This window comes from Agelaius tricolor, unplaced genomic scaffold (genome assembly GCF_023055355.1).
Source record: "Agelaius tricolor isolate 1412-34295 unplaced genomic scaffold, bAgeTri1.0.p SCAF_1, whole genome shotgun sequence".
NCBI lineage: Eukaryota > Metazoa > Chordata > Aves > Passeriformes > Icteridae > Agelaius > Agelaius tricolor.
Window position 1 is genome coordinate 81,305,011 of NW_027269261.1, and position 10,616 is coordinate 81,315,626.

General features: G+C 38.5%; 1 long non-coding RNA gene across 1 annotated transcript in view; it reads left to right on the plus strand.

The window, feature by feature from the left end:
• Positions 1-1,693, plus strand: part of LOC139592059 (uncharacterized) — an 81,463-nt gene extending 79,770 nt beyond the window's left edge. Inside the window, exon 4 of the long non-coding RNA XR_011679889.1 lies at positions 1,528-1,693. This is a non-coding gene — a long non-coding RNA (uncharacterized lncRNA). The remainder of the gene's footprint in view (positions 1-1,527) is intronic.
• Positions 1,694-10,616: the final 8,923 nt, after the last annotated feature.

Below are 10,616 nucleotides of genomic sequence, written 5' to 3' on the forward strand. Positions count from 1 at the left end.
GACAATGAAATCTCCTCTTCCCCTGAAGGCGATAATCCAGAGTGTCCCAGCTGGATCCCCATACTTAGTGAGTGAAGGTCCAGGGCTCCAAAGAACACTGCAGGCTGCAGCTGCTGAGCACTTTTCCACAATTGAAGTAGCTGGCCTCAGGAGATGCAAAAAATCTGTGGCAGAGCTTAGAAAACAACCCAGATGTCTTAGCTGTTCTTCCTAGACATTCAACAGCCTTCACTCTCAATGTGCAATCAATGATTGCTGTGATTTTTATATTTCCTTTTAAAAATGCTGGGCCACCGCATGCAAGAATAGATCCTTTTAGACTTACTTTTTCTAATGATAAATTCAGGAAATATTTTAATAGTTGTAATTGTCAGAACACAGCTATCAGTCTAAAATTTTATTTAGCCCTGTGCTGATTTGGCACTGTGGCTGGCCTGGCTCTGTCTTCAAAGTCATCTTTTGTGTCAGATAGCAACTGCTACAAGGGAAGTATGTGCAGCTACAGCTTTCACCAAGGCATTGACAGCTCTGAGGTTGGGGACCAAGAGGGCAATGCATAGGTCTTATGATCTTCCTCATCTTGTTGGAAAAGGTCACAGAAGTCATCAGATTGACTGCAGAACATTCCCTTTGAGCAATGCACCTTTTGTACTGCAGAGATACTGCTATTTTTGAAGCCGTGGTCCATGTGGAACATAAATCTTTCTTTAGCATGTATATCAATGCATCACAAATGCCCTCAAGGGACAGGGAGAGGCTTCCTGTTCAGTGCAGTATTTCAACAAAATGTTCTAAATTAGAGTAACATAAAATAGGCAAGAAAATCCATTGATTGATTTTGTTCCTTCTTTTCAAAAGTAAGTCAAGGAGGAGGCATAGAGATCTTTGTCTGTGGTCAGCAAATGTACTTTTTTCTTATAAAGAGGTAATAATAAGAAAAAGTTTGATATAACGGAAACCTTTGGATTCTTTCTACGTTACAAAGATCATCAGATAAAACTGGGTTGGGGAAGATGGTGCTGTAGGGACAGCACAGAATACCATGGACCATGTGTTTTAGAGGAGGGCCTTGGATGTGTCCCATGTCCTCTGCTTTTACTCCATGAGCCTTGTACAAAATCTGTATTGTAAAAAAATCACTCTGTGGAAAGTATGAAGGATTTGATGAAGTATATAATACCCTTGTTCAAGAAGTTTCTGCAAAAGGGTTACCTACCTAATAGACAAATGTTCTATTATATACTTTATAGGGATAGAAAATGGCCCTTCATTTCACATATGGGTGGGAGTAACAAGTGCAAAAGCTGCTAAAAATGTGCAGTCAGATGTGTCCAAGAGTATTTTCTTCTGCATTGTCAGAAAACGGTGAAATATTGGTTTTTGAATCACAAATATTTTCCTGTTGACCTGTGCCCTTTGGAAACACTTGATGAATAGATCAACCCTCATCCTCCATGGGTATTTGCTGTCTCTCACTGTAGGTTTGCTAGCAAATGTCCCTGCCACAAACAGGTTTTTTGTCTTCAGATGCTGGCCCTGACCCCTGGCTGATGCACAAATCCCAGTCCTGCTGATCACCTGCACTGCACCTGGAGGAGAGGAGTGAGCTTCCTGGAGGCCTGATCCTGCAATGACATCACATCACAATCAAGAGTGACGATCAAAAATGACTGTTTAGTTCAGTCTCTTCATCACTGAATGAGCACCATGAAGACTCAATAAGGCTGAGCTTTGTTACTAGGCTTGTTTGATCATCAATATGTGAATACTCAGAGGTGTGAATAAACCCAATATGGGAAGAAAAAGCCTCACCAAACAAATTATATTTAATGCCTAAAACATGCTTGCTGTTTTTTAGATACAACATTATGAACTTTCTTAACAGGATTTAAAATCCATTTAACATTTGACGCCTATTTACATAGAAATCAGAATAAAAGCCCTCAAACTTTTTCTGATTTCTGTGACTTTTCTACAGGCTCTAAATTTTTTTATTAGTCAATGTTTCATTAATAATATAATTTTTGCTGCTACTTTTTTTGTATTGTGAGCTTCTGAAAAGCATAGACTTTTTTTGTCATGGTGTTGGAAGACATATGAGATGCACAGTTGAGTATGAACCTTCAGGCCTGACTGAATGGAAAGAAATAATAGTAAATGATTTTTAGCCATTGTTTTACGCTGTGGGAAAATTTGCAAGAAAAAAAATCATGCTAAACTGACGTGTTAAAGCACTGGAAATTGACCAGACAAAGTTCTCAAAATCAAGATAAGCCAAGGCTGTTGCTGGTTACTTCTTAATTAACTAACTGAAGCATACACAGCCAATAAAATCTAACTTTTGCAAGGCAAATAACCCTGGACTTTTATGGATGTCAATAAAATGAATGTTGTCTGGAAGATATTCATTAACCAAGGGAAGATGTCTGTAGAGGCTATGGTCCAGAAAGTTGGTGGATTTAATGACACAGGCACAGAAGATTGTATAATAAAGTGAGTGGAGCCGGTAAAAGAAAAGAAGTAGCATCACTTCAGCATGAATATGTTTCATTAAACCAGCAGTAAATTGCGTAGACTTTTTTTGTTTCTGGTCTACATTAGCCAGGGTCTGTCTAATGTTAGTGGGTCTACCCATTCATTTTCAGAACAGTAAGGCTGGTTTACTGTTCCTCACAAGCTGAGGAGTAGATGACTAGAATATAGTTGGATGTCTCCTGTGCATGTAGGAAGGTGAAGAAAAGCATTTGTGAAACAGCAAAATCTCAAGTATGCCTAATACCCCTTTTCTCCTGTTTGTGATTACATGGTTAAAGAAGAAAAATAGAAATGCTTAACTTTTCAGATGTGGTTTTTTCCTACCCTGACAGTGCTCTCTGTGCAATTTGGGAACATCCTCATACTGTGACAGGTTTGGAGGAAGGAAGGAAGGAAGGAAGGAAGGAAGGAAGGAAGGAAGGAAGGAAGGAAGGAAGGAAGGAAGGAAGGAAGGAAGGAAGGAAGGAAGGAAGGAAGGAAGGAAGGAAGGAAGGAAGGAAGGAAGGAATTTCTGGACAATGGAGAATAAGGATCAGGATAAGGAGAAAAATGACAGTATGGTCAAGAGCAACCTCTTGTATGTACATACACTCCGGTGTCAGTTCAGAGCTACCTGTGCTCCTGCTCTTTGTCAAACTGTGAGGGGGCTGGTGACCTCCCTATTACTGGCTGCCTTTTAGAAACCCCCATGGTGTCCTGAAGCAATGTGATGACTAAAGCTATTTCCTCAGGGTGTAACTGCTTTCTGATTTGATAGCTCTTCAAATGACACATTATGTCCATGTGATTCAATATGTTCCAGTGGCTATGTGGCTATTGTGCCAGAATAGTGGTTATATCTGGCTCTTTTTGCTTATTCTTGCCCAAAGACCTCTTTGTTCTTTGCAGAGTGCAACATTTTAACTTCTTTTCCAGTTTCTTTGTAAGGTAAGCCAGTAGCAGAGCCAGGATGAGAACCAACATCTCATGAATTTCATCACCACCACCTTCAGTGTCTCTTATTGCTTCCCAGTTGTTGGCTGAGGTGCTGGTCCATGTTTCCTTGTATGGACCAAGTAATTTTTTAGATCAAAAACTGTCTGGATCCTGGAGTCTTCAGTTCTTAGTTACCTGGTGCCTCATGTGTAATGAAAAAAAGATAGTTTGGCATACCATTGTGTAACCAACCAATTTGTCTCCAAATAAAATAAAAAAAGGCTGGAAAAAGCCCAAGAAGATCAAGTAAATTTAAAATATAGATTAATGATCACCAATAGATGTGATATGCTTAGTGTTTGGGCTTACATCTTTGAATCTTTAGATAAAAAGATCCCGCAATAAATATGCACATGAAAGGCATATAGGTACTGGGATAGTAGAGAAAAAAAAGAAAATTAATTAATTTTCTAATTAACTAATTAATTTATTCTATTTTTTTTATGCCTTCCCAATCTATTTTACCTTCTCTGGTAAATGGACAAGATCTGGCAGAATTTGGGGACTATGAGGAAACTAAAAGTACATTCTGCATTGGATGAGAAAAGGCTTGTATGATTTTCAGCTGAAATGTGCAGAGGATTTTCAGCTGAAATGTGCTATGGAACAGTTAAATGAATGTTAAAATGTTTCCCTGGTTCTTATTGGGGAAATTTTGTGTCTAGGCTGTCAAACAATCATTTAAAATCATGCGTTATCCTTTTGATGGCAAAGTGGGAACTTGTTCAGCTTAAGCTTTGCATCACAGGATCAGTAAAGTTATGCATCCAAAAAATGAGAAAACAGTAACACTTCAGCACTGAAAAACTGCTTGGCTATTTCTTTTTTACAACTCCACAGCTGTTCTACTACCTGTAATTGGAGTGCCAAGATGAATACTTGTTTTAATCGAGGTGGGTAAACATTGACGGCAATTGTATAATATTCTGAAAGAGCAGAGAGAACGTTTTAGTGACTATAGTAGGTCAGATTTAGGATCTGCTAATGAAATTGTACTGTGCACATGAGTAACTGCTCTTTTGGTGTGACTCAGTTGCTAGTTGTTTAGCTTTGGTAACCCTAATATTTATAGTTTCAAAGCCTTTCTCGAATCTCTTATTTTTACACTGGCACATACAAAACTTCTTGAATAAATCTAGTCTGCAGCCATGAGATGCTTTTCAGACTGTCTACAGTGGTGTCCAGTTTGGTGGCTGTGGCTGCTGTTACCCCACAAGTGAAAGGAGACTCAGGGTATGACAGCAGTAAGCAATGATGCCTCACCAAACCCCTTAAAGGTAGATGCTCTAGATGCTCTGGCCTTTGAAATTCTGCTACAGGCTACCTGAATATGGTCACATATCCTTCCTTGATACAAATGGAAATGAGCATACATCATAACTGTGGTTTTGGAACTGTCATATTTGAAAGAATTTATTGAAAATACCTTAAAAATATGACTAACTATATTTTGACATGAAGAACTAAAACCACAGAGACCTCTTGTTCAGTTTTCTCCAATCATTTGTCCAAGCCACTGATTCAAGCAGAAAAGATTATCCCTCGCTCTTCTCAGCCACTAAGGAATTAATATTATTTTTTAGTTAATAGCTGAAGCACCAGTGCAAATGTGAGTTGTGTCCCTGAATCTATTAGGATATAAATACCTATCCTTTCTCTCTCCTAGGAGTCACTCTATTTTAAAAGAGGCAATGATAAATTTAACATCCAAGCTGTCATGAGTGGAAGACTAAACACAGATGAAGAAAAGTCTTCCAGTTCTGCTTTCTTATAGTTAAATTTTCCGATATTTTTTTGTGATGAAGCTGAGAAGGAAAGAATTGCACCTCTACCATTGGAATAGAAGCCACGCTCAGAGCAAGTCACAAATCACTGATATGTGCTAGGTACACAAACAGCTCTATTTCTTCTTGGTTTAGCCTCTTCTTTTTTAGCTGGAGGCAAAAAAGCAGTCATAGAATACATGCAGAAAATTAAAAGAGCTTCCAAATGAATTCTTGGTCAGATAAATGGAGTATCACATAGCCCAAATTTGTGTGAAAGATCCCACGAATGGTCACAGGTGAGGATTCCAGTGGTATATCTTCAGCATTTTGAGGCTACTTTGCCTTTTTTGGAAGGTGAGATATTTTGGGTGATAATGTTATTTCTTATTTAAACAAAGTCCTATTCTGCGCTTTCAAATCTTTGCTTCTTAGTGAAACTCTTAAATGCATATTGATTCTCTTGCTTTTCTCAGAGACTAAAGTGTTCTTGTTCCCTGAACCTGAAACAATTGTTTAGTAACTGTGATGGTCTCAGGAATACAAACTGAAATGGGTATTTAAAGACAGGTATGTACATTAGATCAGTGGTTTTTTTAGGCCATAACTGGAACTTCTGGCTGTTGCAGCTGTGCACCCCAGTTCAGGATGTATCTGGATTCTTTGGGTGCTGCCATGATTTCAGTGCGGTACAGAGACAGAAGAGCTCTTCATATTAACCACTTATTTTAAAACAAAGAGCTCTGCAAGCTCTTCAGGGCTTTCCTGCCAATTGGCATTGCCTTTTTCTTTTCCTATGCCTTTTCTAAAGCACAGATCATCTCCTCAGACCCCAGTGCTGACACCACTGAATTTTGGTGGTATGCATGGCTGCTTTTTTATTCCTTATTACAGAACATGTAAGCATTATCTCTGTTGTTTTCCAAACTGCTTTAAGAATTACTGTAAGCATTGTGAGAATTCAGCCTTAATTTTTGATCCAGGATTGATGACAGTTATATCTGTACAATTTTATACAAGAATCTCAGATCACTATTACATTTCACATTGACCACCATGTGTCTCTTCAGTGATCCACATTTAGTTTGTTTAAGGTACCTACCCATAACTAATAAATATCACTGACCTGTCAGTCCTTTGAAGTTTTGTCTGCATAACTCTTCAATTAGTTTTTTGATTAAAAAAAAATTGAAATGCTTTACATTAGAAAAAAATCAATAAAATAAAAACTTTTAACCTTTTCAGATTATGTAGCTATCACCTATTAGCAAATATCCTTCAAAACCTGAAGAACTATGCTTTAGTTATCAACACACATTTAAAAACAATTGGGACTGAAATGTCCTCCTTAGTTGATACCTTTAGGGACACATCTGCAGCTTGACCTCACCATGTCTTTTTCTATATTGAGTTAGTTTTGATGTTTTAATAGGCACGATATTAAAACTTCACACTGTGGCATAATATTTGGCTTTCAATTTCATACACATAGGCAACACAAGGCAACAAGTTATCTTCCATGTGTAAGAACAAGTGCAGCATAAGATAAAGCTGGAAGCAAAAGGCTTAGGTAGTAAAACATGTTTTCTCCCTTCTGTTTTTATCCTGATGAAGTTACAGGAAAAATACACAAGTTGTTTGTTTGTTAGGTTTCCAAGCTGCCAATATGTACAGTAGAGAAAAAAATAAATAAATCAAATTTCTGACAGGTGCAGAAAGAGAGACTCTGAGGCAAACTTTGACTCCCCAGGGTATTTAAAAAATTTTCCTCTTGCCAGACTCAAAATAAAATTCAGTCTCTATGTCCAAGAAAATAAATAGTTCTTTTGACTTGCTGGATATCAGGGCTTATCTTGGAGGTTTTATGAGATTCATGTAGATGAAATTCAGGAGTTTTTTTATTTTTACCATAGATTCTGTATTGAAACAGTACAATTGTAGGAGAAAGGTAACACCACATTTTTAATGTATGACATCTGATTTAGACGAGCTGTTCTAGTGATGCCTGAGGAAGCAAACTTGAGCAAGAATGTTTCACTTCTTCTTTCATCCCCTGTTGTCTTGGTTGGTGCTGTTTCCTATCTTCCAGTCTCTTCCCAAATAACCTTTTCTTCCAAATAACTGCCAGAAAAATTTCCAGTCCAAACAAAACTGCCTAAATATGTGATTTGTGTGAATATCTGGGGGATGTGACGGAGCAATGGAGATGAGGTGAATCTGATTGTCACCTGCACTACCATGATGGATGTCCTGGCCATCTATTGCCCAGCTGTACCCATAGGAGTAACCCCAGTTTTGGTGACAGTAAGTTGTGTTTATGTGTCCCTTTTTGGTAGTTTGTGCTGGGAAGGGATGTGCTGCTGACTTGCAGTGGTAGTAGGATCTCCGCTGCAGTTTGGTGGAGCCCATTCAGCTCCAGTTGTCTGACCCTGTACATGCAGCATGGCTCAGGAACCTTCCAGATGGCTACCCCAATCCTTTTTGCCTCAACTAATATCCTAGTAAGGCCATAATTGTACTCACTCTGTTTTAAAACTCAGTTTTGAGGAGGTATTGCTGGTTCTATCTCAAAGTCTCATAAATTAAATTGAAATCAGTCACATTTATGACTGGTTGTTAAAAAGCTGTAAGTGTTATGAATTTATGACACTGTGCTCATGTTCAGCTGTTCACTGCTTCTGCTTCTAGGTCTTTTAGTCCTATGTGGGATAAAATTTATATTTGTGGGTGAGATCATTATAAATCTTTTATGTACCACAAGTGCAATTTTAAATGTTTGCAGGCATGGAGAAATGTGCCCATGAGATATCAACTATATTTCATGGGTTATTGCTTCATAGAGCTGACAAAAAAGAGCTTTGCAACTAGTATACACTCACACACCTTCTTAAGTTTACATATTTGACCTTTAAAAGCTGGTAGGCAGCATGAAATGTGCAACTTAGGAAATAAAATGCTACCTGGTTCATATTTTACTTGGATGCCAATTTGCCATGTTAATTGTCTTTCTTTAGCAAAAAAAAACCTTTCTCAGAACACTTGCCCAAGCCTCCATCAAGGCTTCTTGCTGATTCCAGTGACAATTGATCAACTTTCTCAGGAGTAAGTGTAGCTTGTGTACACCTCTGCATAAATCAGTGATGAAACAGCGGCCAGCAATGATGAATGCAGGGCTCACACTTGATGCAAGCCTATTGCTGAGAGCTGTAGCCTTCAATCTGAGCTTCCCACCACAGTTCTTATAAAATATGTATTCAAAGGCACAGAGTTTTCAGAAAAAGATGTTTTTGGGGTGGAAAGATGGATGGGATGGATGTGTGTCCTGTTAATAGATGACGCACTGAGCTAGGTTTTCACTGTGGCATTAATTTAGAAGAGCACTTGGGAAAAATATGCTTTAATAGAAAGCACAGTGTATTGGGAACTGGGAAGCCTGGGGTTTCCTAACTTTGTAGCAGGACTTCTAGAAAAAAATAACTTCACTTCTCTGGGGCTTACCTAGAGAATTACCTGGTATCTATTCACCAGGGGAAAGAGGTTGGAGGGGCTTTCTCTCCTTCTTGCCCCATTGACAATTACCCATAGCATACTCTGGCAGGTGTGAGCACTTTTCTGCTTCTTGGTCTGAATCCCAGCCTGCCACCATTGTCCATGCTGAGCAAAGTTGGGGAAAGCCATCCTGTAACAGGCATCTCCTCAGTGCTGGGGACACACCTCTGAGACATAATTCAGTGTGAGCATCTACAGAATATATCTACATTGGCTTCATCCTATTACTCACCTCACTTTCTCATTCTGGACAAAAAAGTGGCTTGAGACTGAGACTGTCCCTCCCTGTATGTTGCTGCTTTAGATACCCATTTAAATATAAAAGTGAAGATAATTTTCCAAGGGTTTGTGATATGATTATGATGAATTGGGAATGATAAAGTGTCAGCTAACTCTAGGGAATATTTTTTCATGCTTTACCCATGAATTTCCTTTATATTTTATTGCATATTTGGTAATTCCCTTACTGATTTCCTTTTTTTTAACAATCTATGTAATCTCTTTAGCTTTCATGATCATTTTACCTCAGGCTTTGTATGTTGTATTAGAGAGATTAAGAAACACACATACCATTGTCTCTGTCCCCTGATTTGGGGAAATGAATTTTGATGAAGAGATGTCAAGAGGGCAGTGAGATTGTAAACTCCATCAATATTAGCACAAATGTGCTTGTAAATGTTTCAATGCATATGTGCATCCTTTGAACATATTAACAGCACAACATAACTACTGAATATTCAGGAAGTAGAAAGGAATTGCGTCCATGGTTTCTATTTTAACAAATAGGCACAACCTTTTTTAATGCAACATTCATCCAACTTCATAGTATGCATCAAAATACATTTGGATTGTTTATGATTGATGTGGTCATCCTCTTATGGTTCCTGTGGGTTAGATAGAAATAGAAATGTAGGGCAGGAGTCTCCATTATGGTGCAGCTGCTTTTCTCTGCACTGTCAGCATAAACTCACACGAAAGCTGGAGGATCTGGCTCAGCACAAATGTAATTCTGAGATGATGAGCTGCTGTGGGGCACCTACAATTCTCTTCCTTAGTGTTGTTGAGATAACCAAAGGGGTGGTTGTCCAAAGGGACAAGGCAATGGGGGAGGCAGTGTTGTGTTTCATTCACACTCGTTCATGTTGTTGCCTATTGGGAGTGATTTTGGTTTACCGTGTGTTGTGGCCAAGCATAACTGGAGCAGCTTTTGAGCATTTCTGATAGAATGGAAAGCAAATGGCCCTTTTACACTGCAGCACCAAGTTAAGCAACAGTCAGATGTAGCCAGCCTGTAGGTGAGGTTAAGATGCTTTGAGGCCATAGTTCCATATTCTAAAAAGCAGGTAGGTTTCTGAGGGCTCATATTACTTTCCAGTAATACCCAGTATTGCTTTCCAATAGGGTTCATGACTGCAGGCACACATTTCTGAAAAATACAAATAAAGTTATACCTGATTTCTGGAAGTGACCTAGGAGCTTGATCCTACCCATTTTTAGTGAAGCTTAGGCTCTTATTTTCTTGCTTTTCAAAGCAGGGTTTATCTGTAGAACTTGGACTGCTAATGAGCTTAGGAGGTTCTGAAACTGTTGACATCCAAACTGAAAAATGTTTGTATCTTTGTGTAGCTGTGATACATGCTGTCAGTAAATGTCCAGATCCTAGGATCTGTTCACTTTGTGTTTTGTAGCTAAATGTATTAGATAAAAATTAAATAGTAGATCTATTTCTGAAGTTAAGGAAGAATGGAGAAAAGAAGTAGTGTTGCAGTACTTCAGTGGAAGAAATCTGTGTGA